The sequence below is a fragment of the Mixophyes fleayi genome, chromosome 3, assembly GCF_038048845.1.
Source record: "Mixophyes fleayi isolate aMixFle1 chromosome 3, aMixFle1.hap1, whole genome shotgun sequence".
Taxonomy (NCBI): Eukaryota; Metazoa; Chordata; class Amphibia; order Anura; family Limnodynastidae; genus Mixophyes; species Mixophyes fleayi.
The window spans coordinates 261,887,216-261,900,212 of record NC_134404.1 but is presented as its reverse complement, the minus strand read 5'-3'; the positions used below and the strand labels follow the sequence as shown (position 1 = coordinate 261,900,212).

The 12,997-nt window shown below is 47.5% G+C and overlaps 1 pseudogene; it reads left to right on the top strand.

Annotated features, from left to right (window-relative positions):
* LOC142144530 (proteasome subunit beta type-7-like) overlaps window positions 1-12,997 on the top strand; it is a 71,757-nt pseudogene that overhangs the window by 58,600 nt on the left and 160 nt on the right.

Here is a 12,997-nt window from a genome sequence, read left to right as displayed (position 1 = left end):
GCCGGACGCCGAGTATAACAAGCGGTCCGCCCCGGCAAGTGAGGCAGCCGGGCGCATGCGCTAGTGTAGCCTGCGGGCTAATTTAGCTGGGTAGCGCACCTGGGATGTATTTCAGGGCCCTGATTGGCCAAACTCTGTATATAAGGCAGGGAGGGCTTAGCCTCCCTGCTGGTTATAGCGTCCAGTTCCTGTCTGCTTAATTTGCTCCTGTTCCTGCCTGAATTTGGTGAAAAACTGTTGGACTGTTACCCGTGTATGACCCTTGGCTTGGATTTGGACTTTGCTTGTGAATCTCGTGACCCTGACCTCTGGCTTGAATACCGACCTCCCTGTCTGCTCGTGACCCTTGACCTCAGCTTGTTTATTCGTACTGTTGTCTGCTGCCGGCCCCTGACCTCTGCTTGGATTCCACTCTGCTTGCCTGGGTTCTCCCCAGCCAGACCCTCTGTCAGTCTGCAGCCCAGTCTGTCCCCACCATCAGGGGCTCCAGTGAACACCTGACTGGCAGAGTAGACTCCGGGCTGTGTTGTGCCGGCTGGAGGGGTTCCTAACACATTATAAGAACTTTCCAAATAAAATCAGTAACAATACCAATATTAGTAACTAAAGCACAATACGTTTTGTGGTTAGAAGATCCTCCGACCTAGACAGACCCTGAACTCCAACTTGCCAAAGAAATGCTTGAAGAACAAAGATTCTGTGCCTAATAGAAATTCGGGTACACATTTAACCATAACTATTTAGGTGTTCATCTATAGGCCCATGTAACGACATGGAAAGACATGGTGAGTGCAGGAGTCCCTCATTCCCATATCCTGGTCACCAGATAGAGATCCACACAGATAAACTGAGATGGGCAAAGTCGTGTAGAAAGAAGAGGCTGTACTATAAGTTTTATGGTTGAGAGTACCTCCAGTAGGAATAGCCCAAAAACTCAGACAAACCAGAGAAGAAACTTGAAAAACCAACACTTTTCTTTTATGCGATGTCAGGTCCAGAGCTGGGTACATATCCTTTGATAACCGTTCCTGCGCCCATCTTCAGATAGGAGAAAAGTCAGGCAGAATCATGGCAGGTATGATAGACCATTACTCCAGTATCTCAGCTACCAGAAGGAGCCCAGTATAAATAAGTTGAAGAAAGGCCATGCAGACCAAGTGCATTAAGTGTAACAGTATAGAGCCGGCCCCAGCTAACTGAGTGGCTAGTTGACCCAGAGATTCTCTGATCACATCGCGTACAGGAAAGAAGTATCTCCGGCTAAAGCATCAGATTATGTGTCCAAAGACTCTGGGGATCACGCCGCCTTCTCCTGGAACTTTCCGCCGTTTGTCAGGAATCTGGACCCGTCGGCTGCAGTCAGGCGAAGTGTTGTTGCCATTCCGGCAGCGGCATCACCTGCATTCCCAGCTCCGAACAAAATGGATTGATATCTTGAGATGATCTCAGAAACTCGGTCTTTCCATTATTGGACACTTGTAAGTTAAAGGGAAATCCCCATCGATATTTAATATTATTGGCCCGTAGTGCATCAGTCAAGGGTTTAATCATACAACTCATCTGCAAGGTATTCCAGGAGAGATCCTGAAAGATCTGAAGCCTATTTCCATCGTACTCTATGGCATCCAGCTTTCTCGATTTTTGGAGAATCGCTTCCTTTTGTACGTAATAGTGCAAGCGACAAATCACGTCTCTTGGCCGTTCAGATGGAGAACCCCTTGGTTTCAGGGCCCTGTGAGCCCAATTAAATTGAATACTTGTAGAGAGATCCTGCTCAAGAATCCCGTTGAAGACTTTAGAAAGAAAGGCAATTAGATCTTGTGTGGGTATTTCTTCAGGTATTCCATGAATACGCAGGTTATTCCTGCGGCCCCTGTTATCCAGGTCATCAACTCTACTTTGTAGAAAAAGAAAATCCTGGGCCTGCTGCGCTACAGTGTCGCTCAAAAGATCATGTCGGGCCGTAGACTCATCTTTAAAGTCCTCTAATGTGGAAATTCTAGACGAGAGACGAGTTAACTCAGCTTGTAGAGTGGCGACCCCTTTTTTGACATTATCTTTAAGTCTGGATTCCAGTAACTCAAAGTCTTTCTTAAAGGCAAGCTCGGCCTTTGTTGGTAGGGATTTGACTAATTGCAGGATCGCCCCAATCTCTTGACTGGTGCTCACAGGGCATGCGCTAGATGAGGAGTCAGTTGGGGTAGCCATTTCTGCGACCTTAGGTGCTTCAGGTGAAGACGGTGGGCTATTATCTTGTTCTGAAGGAACGACTGTAAGATGTAGATATTGCCGTAGATCTTGACATCTGGGAGTATCCACAGATGTTCCGGGTTTCCGCTTAGACTGGCTTTTCTTATCTTTGCCCATTAGATGGATGCACCACGGTCACCAAGTAGGAAGTGGAGATACCGAGATTAGGCTTAGATTTATTATAAACTGATGTTCTGCTTTATCACATGTCACTTCCCCCCCAGTGGATGGATCACTCAGTCATATAGCTAAGTTGCAATACAGTATAGATGACCCTTGTGTATAGGCAATGCACCAATTTTAGATACATGGTTGGAACCCGGGTGAGCCAATTCGCCTTAATGTGTGTAGAATTCCAGGCAATAGATATAACTAGATGAGGCACTCTGTATTCCCAAATCTGCTAGCCTGATGTATATTCAAAGCGATGTAACTGGGAGAGAATTTTACGATAGGGCAGTACGGTGGCGAAGTGGTTAGCACCTCTGCCTCACAGCACTGGGGTCATGAGTTCAATTCCCAACCATGGCCTTATCTGTGTGGAGTTTGTATGTTCTCCCCGTGTTTGTGTGGGTTTCCTCCGGGTGCTCCGGTTTCCTCCCACACTCCAAAAACATACCAGTAGGTAAATTGGTTGCTATCAAAAATTGACCCTAGTCTCTCTCTGTCTGTGTATGTTAGGGAATTTAGACTGTAAGCACCAATGGGGCAGGGGCTGATGTGAATGGGTTCTCTGTACAGCGCTGCGGAATCAGTGGCGCTATATAAATAAATGATGATGATGATGATGATATGCAATAACAGAGCCTGCACCCGGTAAAATTCACCACAAGGTGGCAGCAGAGGTACACTTTTACAGCTGTAGAAATCAGTAGTATTGAAAAGGCTGCCTTCGTGGGTAGTTAATGCATATAGATGCATGGACACTGACCAGTGTAGCCAGCTGCCTGCAGGGAGACCTCTACAGAAGACTTGTATTTTATAAGAGCCTGACCCTCCTCATTTACCGGCAACTCACAGCTCCAAAGACCACAGGGAGACCCACTGCCTCCTGGACCAGCAGATCTTGACAGGTGCGCCTCGCTGCCAGGTCTCTCAGATGAGCAGAGTGCCCTGATGGATCCAACTGCGCCAAGGAACTTTTTACCCCAAGGACAATACACAGGACACACGGTCACCTCCTAAGTTTAGAGGAGAGGAAATTTCACAACCAGCAGAGGAAGGGGTTCTTTACAGTAAGGGCAGTCAAGATATAGAATTCACTGCCAGGGAAGGTTGTGGTGGCAGATTCAATATATATGTTTAAGAAAGGGTTAGACAAATTTTTAGCAGAAAAGTGTATCCAGGGATACGACTTTTAATCAAAATCAAGGATAGTAATAGATACAGGGAAAAATAGGACTGCAATATTGGGTCTGGAGGGATTTTTACTGATTGACAGTTGCTTAATCTGGATCAATTTCAAATATAAGTAAGGGATCGCAGGAGATCCAAAATAGTTTGAACTTGAGGGACTAGTGTCTTTTTTCCAACCTCATCAATTATGTAATGTATGTAAAAGTTTGTGATTGTTCAGTTAATAATAAGAAATAATGTAAAGCAGAAACACAAATCCAACACTCAATTGTAACCAAATACACACAGTAAATATAAATAAATAAAATTGATGTAAACCAAATATCTATCTGCCAATAAATGTGAACACTCGCCTTCCAATACTGCGTGGCGCTTCAGGCAGTCTCCAGCATTAGTTAGGTCTGAAAAAATATTCATGTAATTAATCGATTAAGTCATCAATTTACTTAACAAACAATGTCATTTCTGGTTATGTAAATATATTTAATTGCTACAATACAGGTGTTCTCTTCATATAGCAGAATATTCTGAGTGTAATATTTGAGTATAAGTTATTCTGCATTATTTTTATTTCCAACCGGATGTCATGTTGGAAGCCCCAATATACCATCTGAGTCATTTTACATCATATGTATTACAGCATTTTATTGATGTTTGGGTTCTTGCCTTCTAATGAATGTGTATTATATAAGCAATCTGATAGGTGCACTTGATTTTCTCTTATACTTGTTTTGTCTCTTCTTCTAGGATCTGGCGCAAGTGCTGCTATTGCCGCCTTAGAAGACCGCTTTAAACCCAGCATGGATGTAAGACATTTGCTGTCATGTGAGACCATTTACAACCCTGAGCAGAGACTCACCCTTAATTTTCTGTGCAAATGCTGCCAGGAACACCCTAATAAGGGCTCTCTCTACCCAATTATCTCGTATAATCTCATCCTGAAAAACAACATTTTGTTTTTGCACGTTTGTGCACAAGTTCCTGCACTCATGCCCCTAACCCATGTCCGTTACTGCCCATACTGTCACTTTAGCAACAGATTCATGCACTTGTGCCGCAGTATTACACTTCTGCAGTTCATATATTGTATGTGTGTATTGTGTATGTTTGCTATCTCTCTATATTGGGTATTAAACGTAGAGGTGGCTGACACAACTCCCTATCTTATATCATGGAGAAAGGAATTATGGGTAAGACATGACACACAATGGCACTGCTTTGGTATGGCGAGTTTTGGAAGCAGGGTCAGTAACACCATAACTCCCAGCACCTAATGGACGGTCCCCAATTGTTGGAGGATGAAATATCCGTCCCGTATTATATATATATATAAACTGCGAGAGAAGGCCAGACAAGACAAGAGGCATAACAGCCCCTGAAATGGGTATGCTGTGGGTGCGACAATTCATGGTTTGGGGAGACTTGAAGAGTGGGGGGTCTATAGCAAATTAATTATAATTTATTTGGGTGGGTGTCTAAAAAGAAGGTATTGTCCAAATGTGATCTGCATATAATCAGCATGGCAGAACTATTAACCTGTGCTAGTATTCAAATCATGGATGTTACATCATCTGAGTAGTACTCTCCATTCGACATTCAATATTCAGCACCTGATAGAAAATTGTATACAGATATAGCTCTTAAAAAGATAACATTGTTGCTAGTCAGACCTCATTAGGCTACATAGAAGGGGCACGCTTTATTCAAAATGAATTGCCTGCCACTAACCCCCTATTGTGGGGATGCTCCTTCTTCTGTGCCAGGGTGCTCTCTCAGGAATCCTGCCATTCATAAAGGGGGTCTCCGCTATGCCTACTGTTTACATTGTATAGTTCTGGTGCACCAATGTAGTCAGATGTGAATGTATCAGTAAATACCCTGTACATCCTTATTGTCCCCCTAACCTGTTCTCTGTTACCCCCCACAGCTGGAGGAGGGGAAGCAGCTGGTGAGGGAATCCATCACAGCCGGCATTATGGGGGACCTTGGATCTGGCAGCGGGGTGGATCTATGTGTGATTACACGAGGGGGAGCCCAGGTGCTGAGAGGTCACACCCAAACTGAGACCAAGGGGAAGAGGTAATACCCTCAGGGCTGCACTAATAAGTAGATTTATGCAGCTGCCTGTGAAGGAATGCATTCTTAGGGGTATATTTACTAAACTGCGGGTTTTAAAAAGTGGAGATGTTGCCTATAGCAACCAATCAGTTTCTAGATATCATTTTGTAGAATGTACTAAATAAATGACAGCTAGAATCTGATTGGTCTCTATAGGCAACATCTCCACTTTTTCAAACCTGCAGTTTAGTAAATATACCCCTTAGAATACAACCATCACCCATCACTCATACAGTTAACATTCAGCAATATATTGTATTTGTTGTGTTTGTCAAAGCGTGCATTTTATTCACCATGTTTCACAATTATAAAACATCTAAAAACTTGTGAAGACAGTGGGAAATTATTGTGGTGGTACAAAGGAGTGTCATTATCACTCCAAAGACAAGGCCATACCATCTATCCCTGGCTTATCTGCATCAACTGACCTACTGTGTACCGACCCGGCTTGTCAGTTGGCCCTTCTCCTGCTGAATCCCTGGCTTATCTGCATCAACTGATCTACTGTGTACCGTCCCGGCTTGTCAATTAACCCTTCTCCTGCTGAATCCCTGGCTTATCTGCATCAACTGATCTACTGTGTACCGACCCGGCTTGTCAGTTAACCCTTCTCCTGCTGAATCCCTGGCTTATCTACATCAACTGATCTACTGTGTACCGACCCGGCTTGTCAATTAACCCTTCTCCTGCTGAGTCCCTGGCTTATCTGTATCAACTGATCTACTGTGTACCGACCCGGCTTGTCAATTAACCCTTCTCCTGCTGAATCCCTGGCTTATCTGCATCAACTGATCTACTGTGTACCGACCCGGCTTGTCAGTTAACCCTTCTCCTGCTGAATCACTGGCTTATCTGCATCAACTGATCTACTGTGTACCGACCCGGCTTGTCAATTAACCCTTCTCCTGCTGAATCCCTGGCTTATCTACATCAACTGATCTACTGTGTACCGACCCGGCTTGTCAATTAACCCTTCTCCTGCTGAGTCCCTGGCTTATCTGTATCAACTGATCTACTGTGTACCGACCCGGCTTGTCAATTAACCCTTCTCCTGCTGAATCCCTGGCTTATCTGCACCAACTGATCTACTGTGTACCGACCCGGCTTGTCAATTAACCCTTCTCCTGCTGAATCCCTGGCTTACCTGCATCAACTGATCTACTGTGTACCGACCCGACTTGTCAGTTAACCCTTCTTCTGCTGAATCCCTGGCTTATCTGCACCAACTGATCTACTGTGTACCGACCCGGCTTGTCAATTAACCCTTCTCCTGCTGAATCCCTGGCTTATCTGCACCAACTGATCTACTGATCTACTGTGTACCGACCCGGCTTATCAATTAACCCTTCTCCTGCTGAATCCCTGGCTTATCTACATCAACTGATCTACTTTTTACCGACTCGGCTTGTCAGTTAACCCTTCTTCTGCTGAATCCCTGGCTTATCTGCACCAACTGATCTACTGTGTACCGACCTGGCTTGTCAATTAACCCTTCTCCTGCTGAATCCCTGGCTTATCTGCATCAACTGATCTACTGTGTACCGACCCGGCGTGTCAATTAACCCTTCTCCTGCTGAATCCCTGGCTTATCTGCACCAACTGATCTACTGATCTACTGTGTACCGACCCGGCTCATCAATTAACCCTTCTCCTGCTGAATCCCTGGCTTATCTACATCAACTGATCTACTTTTTACCGACTCGGCTTGTCAGTTAACCCTTCTTCTGCTGAATCCCTGGCTTATCTGCACCAACTGATCTACTGTGTACCGACCTGGCTTGTCAATTAACCCTTCTCCTGCTGAATCCCTGGCTTATCTGCATCAACTGATCTACTGTGTACCGACCCGGCTTGTCAATTAACCCTTCTCCTGCTGAATCCCTGGCTTATCTGCATCAACTGATCTACTGTGTACCGACCCGGCTTGTCAGTTGGAATGCCAGATCCGTCCGCAACAAGCTGACTGCTATCCACGACCTCTTTCTATCCAACTCCTTTAACCTGCTTGCCGTTACTGAAACCTGGCTCTCTGATTCTGATACTACTTCCCCCGCTGCCCTCTCCTATGGTGGCCTCTCCTTCACCCACTCCGCCAGGCCTGGTGCCCGCCCAGGCGGTGGAGTTGGCCTCCTCCTCTCCTCCACCTGTACTTTTCGTGTCATTCCCCCTGAACCCTCCCTCTCCTTCTCCTCTTTTGAAGCTCACTCCATCCGCCTCTTCTACCCCATCCATCTCCGCGTCACTGTCATCTACCGCCCCCCTGGCCCCACCTCCCTCTTCCTTGACAACTTTGCTAGCTGGCTTCCTCACTACCTCTCCTCCGATCTCCCCTCGATCATTCTCGGTGACTTTAACATCCCCATCGACAACCCCACCTACCCTGCTTCCAGCAAACTGCTCACCCTCTCTTCCTCCCTTGGTCTCACCCAATGGACCTCCTCCTCTACCCACTGCCTTGGTCACTCCCTTGATCTTGTCTTCTCCTACCTATGTAATCTCTCCGACTTCTCCATCTCTCCCTTTCCTCTATCCGACCACCATCTCCTCTCCTTCTCTCTCTCCTCTTCTCCTGCTCCCCTCCCCCTGCCCAAACCTACTCTGTCCATACGCAACCTCGATGCTCTTGACCCTGCCTCTCTGTCCTTCTCTCTCGATACCCTTCTTTCTCCCCTTTCCTCCCAGGCCTGCCCCAACCAGGCGGTCTCCCTCTACAATCACACCCTCACCTCCGCTTTGGACGCGGTCGCCCCTGCCCACTCCGTCCACCCCCGCTGCTCCAAACCTCAACCCTGGCACTCCAAATTTACCCGCTTCCTCCAAAAATGCTCCCGTTCCGCCGAACGTCACTGGAGAAAATCCCGCTCCCTGGCTGACTTCCTCCACTTTAAATTCATCCTTTCATCCTACAGCTCTGCCCTCTCACTCGCTAAACAATCTTTCTTTAAATCCCTCATCTCTTCCCAGTCCTCTAACCCCCGCCGCCTCTTTGCCACCTTCAGCACTCTCTTGGCCCCCTCCCCTCCCTCCCTCCTCCCTGACTGCCTCCGATTTCGCCTCCTTCTTCTCCTCTAAAATCCGACTTGAAATCTCCTCCTCCACTCTCTTTTCTACCCCTCCCACTCTTCTGTCCTCCCCCCCCCCCCCAACCACCTTTCCCTCCACTCCTTCCGTCCCACCACCGGCGAGGAAGTCCACTCTCTCATTTCATCCTCCCCCCCCACTACCTGTCCCCTGGATCCCATCCCCTCCCACCTTCTTCGCTCCCTTTCCCCCACCACCTGCTCCCACCTCGCTCACCTCTTTAATCTCTCCCTCTCCACTGGCATCTTCCCCTCCTCCTTCAAATATGCTCTCGTATCCCCCATGCTTAAGAAACCTAATCTCGACCCCACTTCTCTCTCGAACTATCGCCCCATATCTCTTCTTCCTTTTGCCTCCAAAATTCTCGAGAGGCTCGTCTGCAGCCGTCTCACCTCCTACCTTTCTGAATACTCCCTCCTTGATCCTCTCCAGTCTGGTTTCCGCCCCCTCCACTGAAACTGCCCTGGCTAAAGTCACCAATGACCTCCTCTCTGCTAAAGCCAGGGGCCACTTCTCCCTTCTCATCCTCCTTGACCTCTCTGCAGCCTTTGACACCATTGACCACCCCCTCCTCCTTCACACCCTCCAGTCTTTCGGCCTCTCCGGCCCAGTCCTGTCCTGGTTCACCTCTTACCTTACTCACCATTCCTTGTCTGTCACCACCTCTGGGTCTCTCTCCCCCCCATCCACCCTTCCAGTCGGGGTCCCTCAGGGCTCTGTTCTGGGACCCTTACTCTTCTCTCTATACACCTCCTCCCTGGGTGAACTCATCAGCTCCTTCGGCTTCAGCTACCACCTTTACGCTGACGACACTCAACTATACCTCTCCTCTCCTGATCTCTCTTCCTCCCTCCTCTCTAGGGTGTCCGCCTGCCTCTCTGCCATCTCCTCCTGGATGTCCTCTCGATTCCTCAAACTTAACCTTGCCAAAACTGAGCTCATAGTTTTTCCTCCCTCTCATACCCCATCCCCTTCTGACCTCTCCATCACTGTCGACAACACCTCTATCTCCCCTGTCCCCCAACTTCGCTGCCTTGGTGTCATCCTCGACTCCTCTCTCTCCTTTGGCCCCCACATCCTCTCTATTGCTAAATCCTGCCGCTTCCAGCTGCGCAACATCGCTCGCATCCGGCCCTTCCTCTCCCAAGATGCCACCAAATGCCTTATCCACTCTTTGATCATCTCCCGCCTGGACTACTGCAACCTCCTCCTCACTGGCCTCCCCCACTCTCATCTCGATCCCCTTCGTTCCGTCCTTAACGCTGCAGCTAGGCTTATTTTCCTCTCTCGCCGCTCCTCTTTTGTCTCCCCCCTCTACCTAGCCCTTCACTGGCTCCCATTCCCCTTCAGAATCCTCTTTAAGCTCCTAACACTCACCTACAAGGCCCTCGCCAACTCCACTGCGCCCTACATCTCCACCCTCCTCTCTATTCATGCTCCATCCCGCCCTCTCCGTTCTGCCTTTGACCGTCGCCTCTCTTCCCCCCTTATACCCTCCTCCCACGCGCGTATCCAAGACTTCGCCCGCGCTGCCCCCCTCCACTGGAACAAGCTCCCTCCCTCCATCAGAACTTCCCCTAATCTGTCCAGTTTCAAACGGGCCCTAAAAACCCACCTTTTTCTTAAAGCCTTTCTGTCTCCTACTTAACTTCCTACCTTATCTTCTGCCTCCGTCCCCCTACTCTCCCTCTCTCCCCTGCGTCTCTCTGTCTGTCCACCCCTCCCCTTAGATTGTACGCTCCTCTGAGCAGGGCCATCTCTCCTCCTGTTTCCACCACTTCTAACTCTGCTCTCCAGCTACTTAGCCCTCCTCCTCGAGGGTCCTCCACCCCACGTCCACTCTCGCTCCCTCCTCCCCCCTGGGGGTCTCCCTGTCTTCCGCGCGCTCCTTCTTGGGCCCCGTCATTTGCGGATCCTCCCTCCCCCTTCCCCGCCCTCTCTAGCTGTGCATTGAGCTTACTGAGTTGCTGTGTTTACTGTACTGTGCTGTCTCCCATTGTATTGTAATTTTGTTTGTCTCTGTACGGCGCTGCGGATGCCTTGTGGCGCCTTATAAATAAATATTAATAATAATAATAATAATAAAATGTTTCGTCTCAATATCAGTTTGTTACCAGGTCTAAGTCGGGGCTAGGGCAGCCTGCAGCCAATCATGTCATTTAAAATACAGCAGCACAGATTATTTTAGGAGATGAGTTTGTGAGGGAGTCTGTGATCTTTCCACTCATTTGATTGAGCCAGTGAGTACATGGTGGTCTCTGTAAATCAGAGCAGTATCATAATGCCAGGAACATGAGCAAATAGGAAGCCGCAGACCGAGAGGGTTATTAACAAAGTGCACCCAATACACTGCTGTGTGCACAGACCCTCTGTGCAGAGCACGTCAATGTGCACGCCTGCTTGCAGAACTGCCCCTTGGTGTGCGTAAAGGGGTAAGAGCGGGAATATCTGCAGACAACATTGTGCAAAAGTATAACCTTGTTACACTTTACGAGAGCCCTTTCTCTTAAATAAACTTTTTAAATTTTCCTCCTAAAGTGCTACTGGTTGTTGCAAGTGTAAAGTGGAGGCGCAGAACAGGAGCTAATAAAAGTAAAGGATGAGACCCAAAGGCCGACAGCCCTGAACAGATGTAATGCGCCCCTCCGCGCAGCAAGGAACGCACCTAAAAGTAAAAAAGCCCTCTCGACTTTGTTGCCGCACTTCAATAATCTTACAATGGTAAAGGAAATCCTGTTTTTGTACTGCTTTGCAAAACTAGGCTCAACGGTGCTGCAATAGCATCTTTTATTCCCCCCGTTAGCCAAACTTGGCAACTTTTTTGACTAGTCCTCCGGGAGAGAGGACAGGTCATGTGACAAAGGGTAGGGGGGGGGGGCGTGGTGATGTCGTCACGTCACCATAGCCCCGCCTCCTACTATAAAATGCCGAATGACTACGGGGCGGGACATAATGGCACAATCGTGTTATTGAGCCCCGCCCACGATATGCAATTCAGTGAATTTTAGCATTTTAAAGAGGGGGCGGGGCGACACACCCCTCCACAAGAAACCAGGAGATTGACTACTCTCCCAGGGGTCCAGGAGAACTCCCTGAAATTCCGGAGAGTAGGCAAGTATGCCATTGCCCATGCAAATTTCTCTCCAGTGCAAAAGCTGCCATCTTGTACCAGAAACCCATGCATCTCAGGAACGCCATGAAATAATTATAAAAGAATCGGGCATGTGCCATATTAACACTGGCAGTAATAAACACTATAGTATTGACAATTGCTCCTAAAAGGAGAACTAGAACCAACCAACAAAAAAAAAAAAACAACAAACAAACACAAGGAGCGCTAAATGTATCATTCCACAACAATAAACATTCATAAAATGTAAAATTTAAAAAGAAAAATGTATTCATAAAAGCAACAACCAATAAAGAAAGTGAATAAGTGAACAGAGAGCATAAATAAGGCTTTGCCAGATAGAAGATGGTAATTTCACAATATGGAAAACTTGACAAATGGGGGGGAATTCAATTACCGGAGATGTGCTGCAAGACATCACCGCGATTACTGGCCATTATGGTAGGACATTTCGGCTCATTTTTCACCATAGAGTTGTGAGGAAAATTCATGGTGAATCGCGTCATTTTGGCGAAAATGACGCGATTGGCCGCACCTCGCCCCTCCCTCCAAACACGCCCCTGCCCGGGATCTCTCGGAATTAACTTTTCAAAGGTTGACCAGTATGGTTTATCGTCAAAATAAATAAAGATTATAGATACAATTTTATCCTAAGCAATATATATAATAAAAGTGTCTGATATAACTGTATGTGTGCCAAGTATACAAGTTAAAGAAGCCATGTGATGTATATTTGCCTACACGAGTCTATATAAGCCTTCTTCCTGTCATCCCAGGTTAGCCTCATATCATTAACCGTTGGGCACCACGGCTGTACTGGATGAGCACATAACTCGCTTTGAGCTGGTGGAAGAAACTGTGCAAATAATGGAAACAGAATAACCAGGCCGTCCGAACACACATAGGGGAGCTGTATGCTAGCAACGTGCCAATGTGCACGGTAACCCAGAGCAATCCAACCAATCAAACGTTAGCTTTCATTGATCTAATGCACGCTAGACAATGAGAGCTAACTGCCAATTGGTTGCCACGGGTGATGGCATTTTTGTGCTTAGCTAGCCA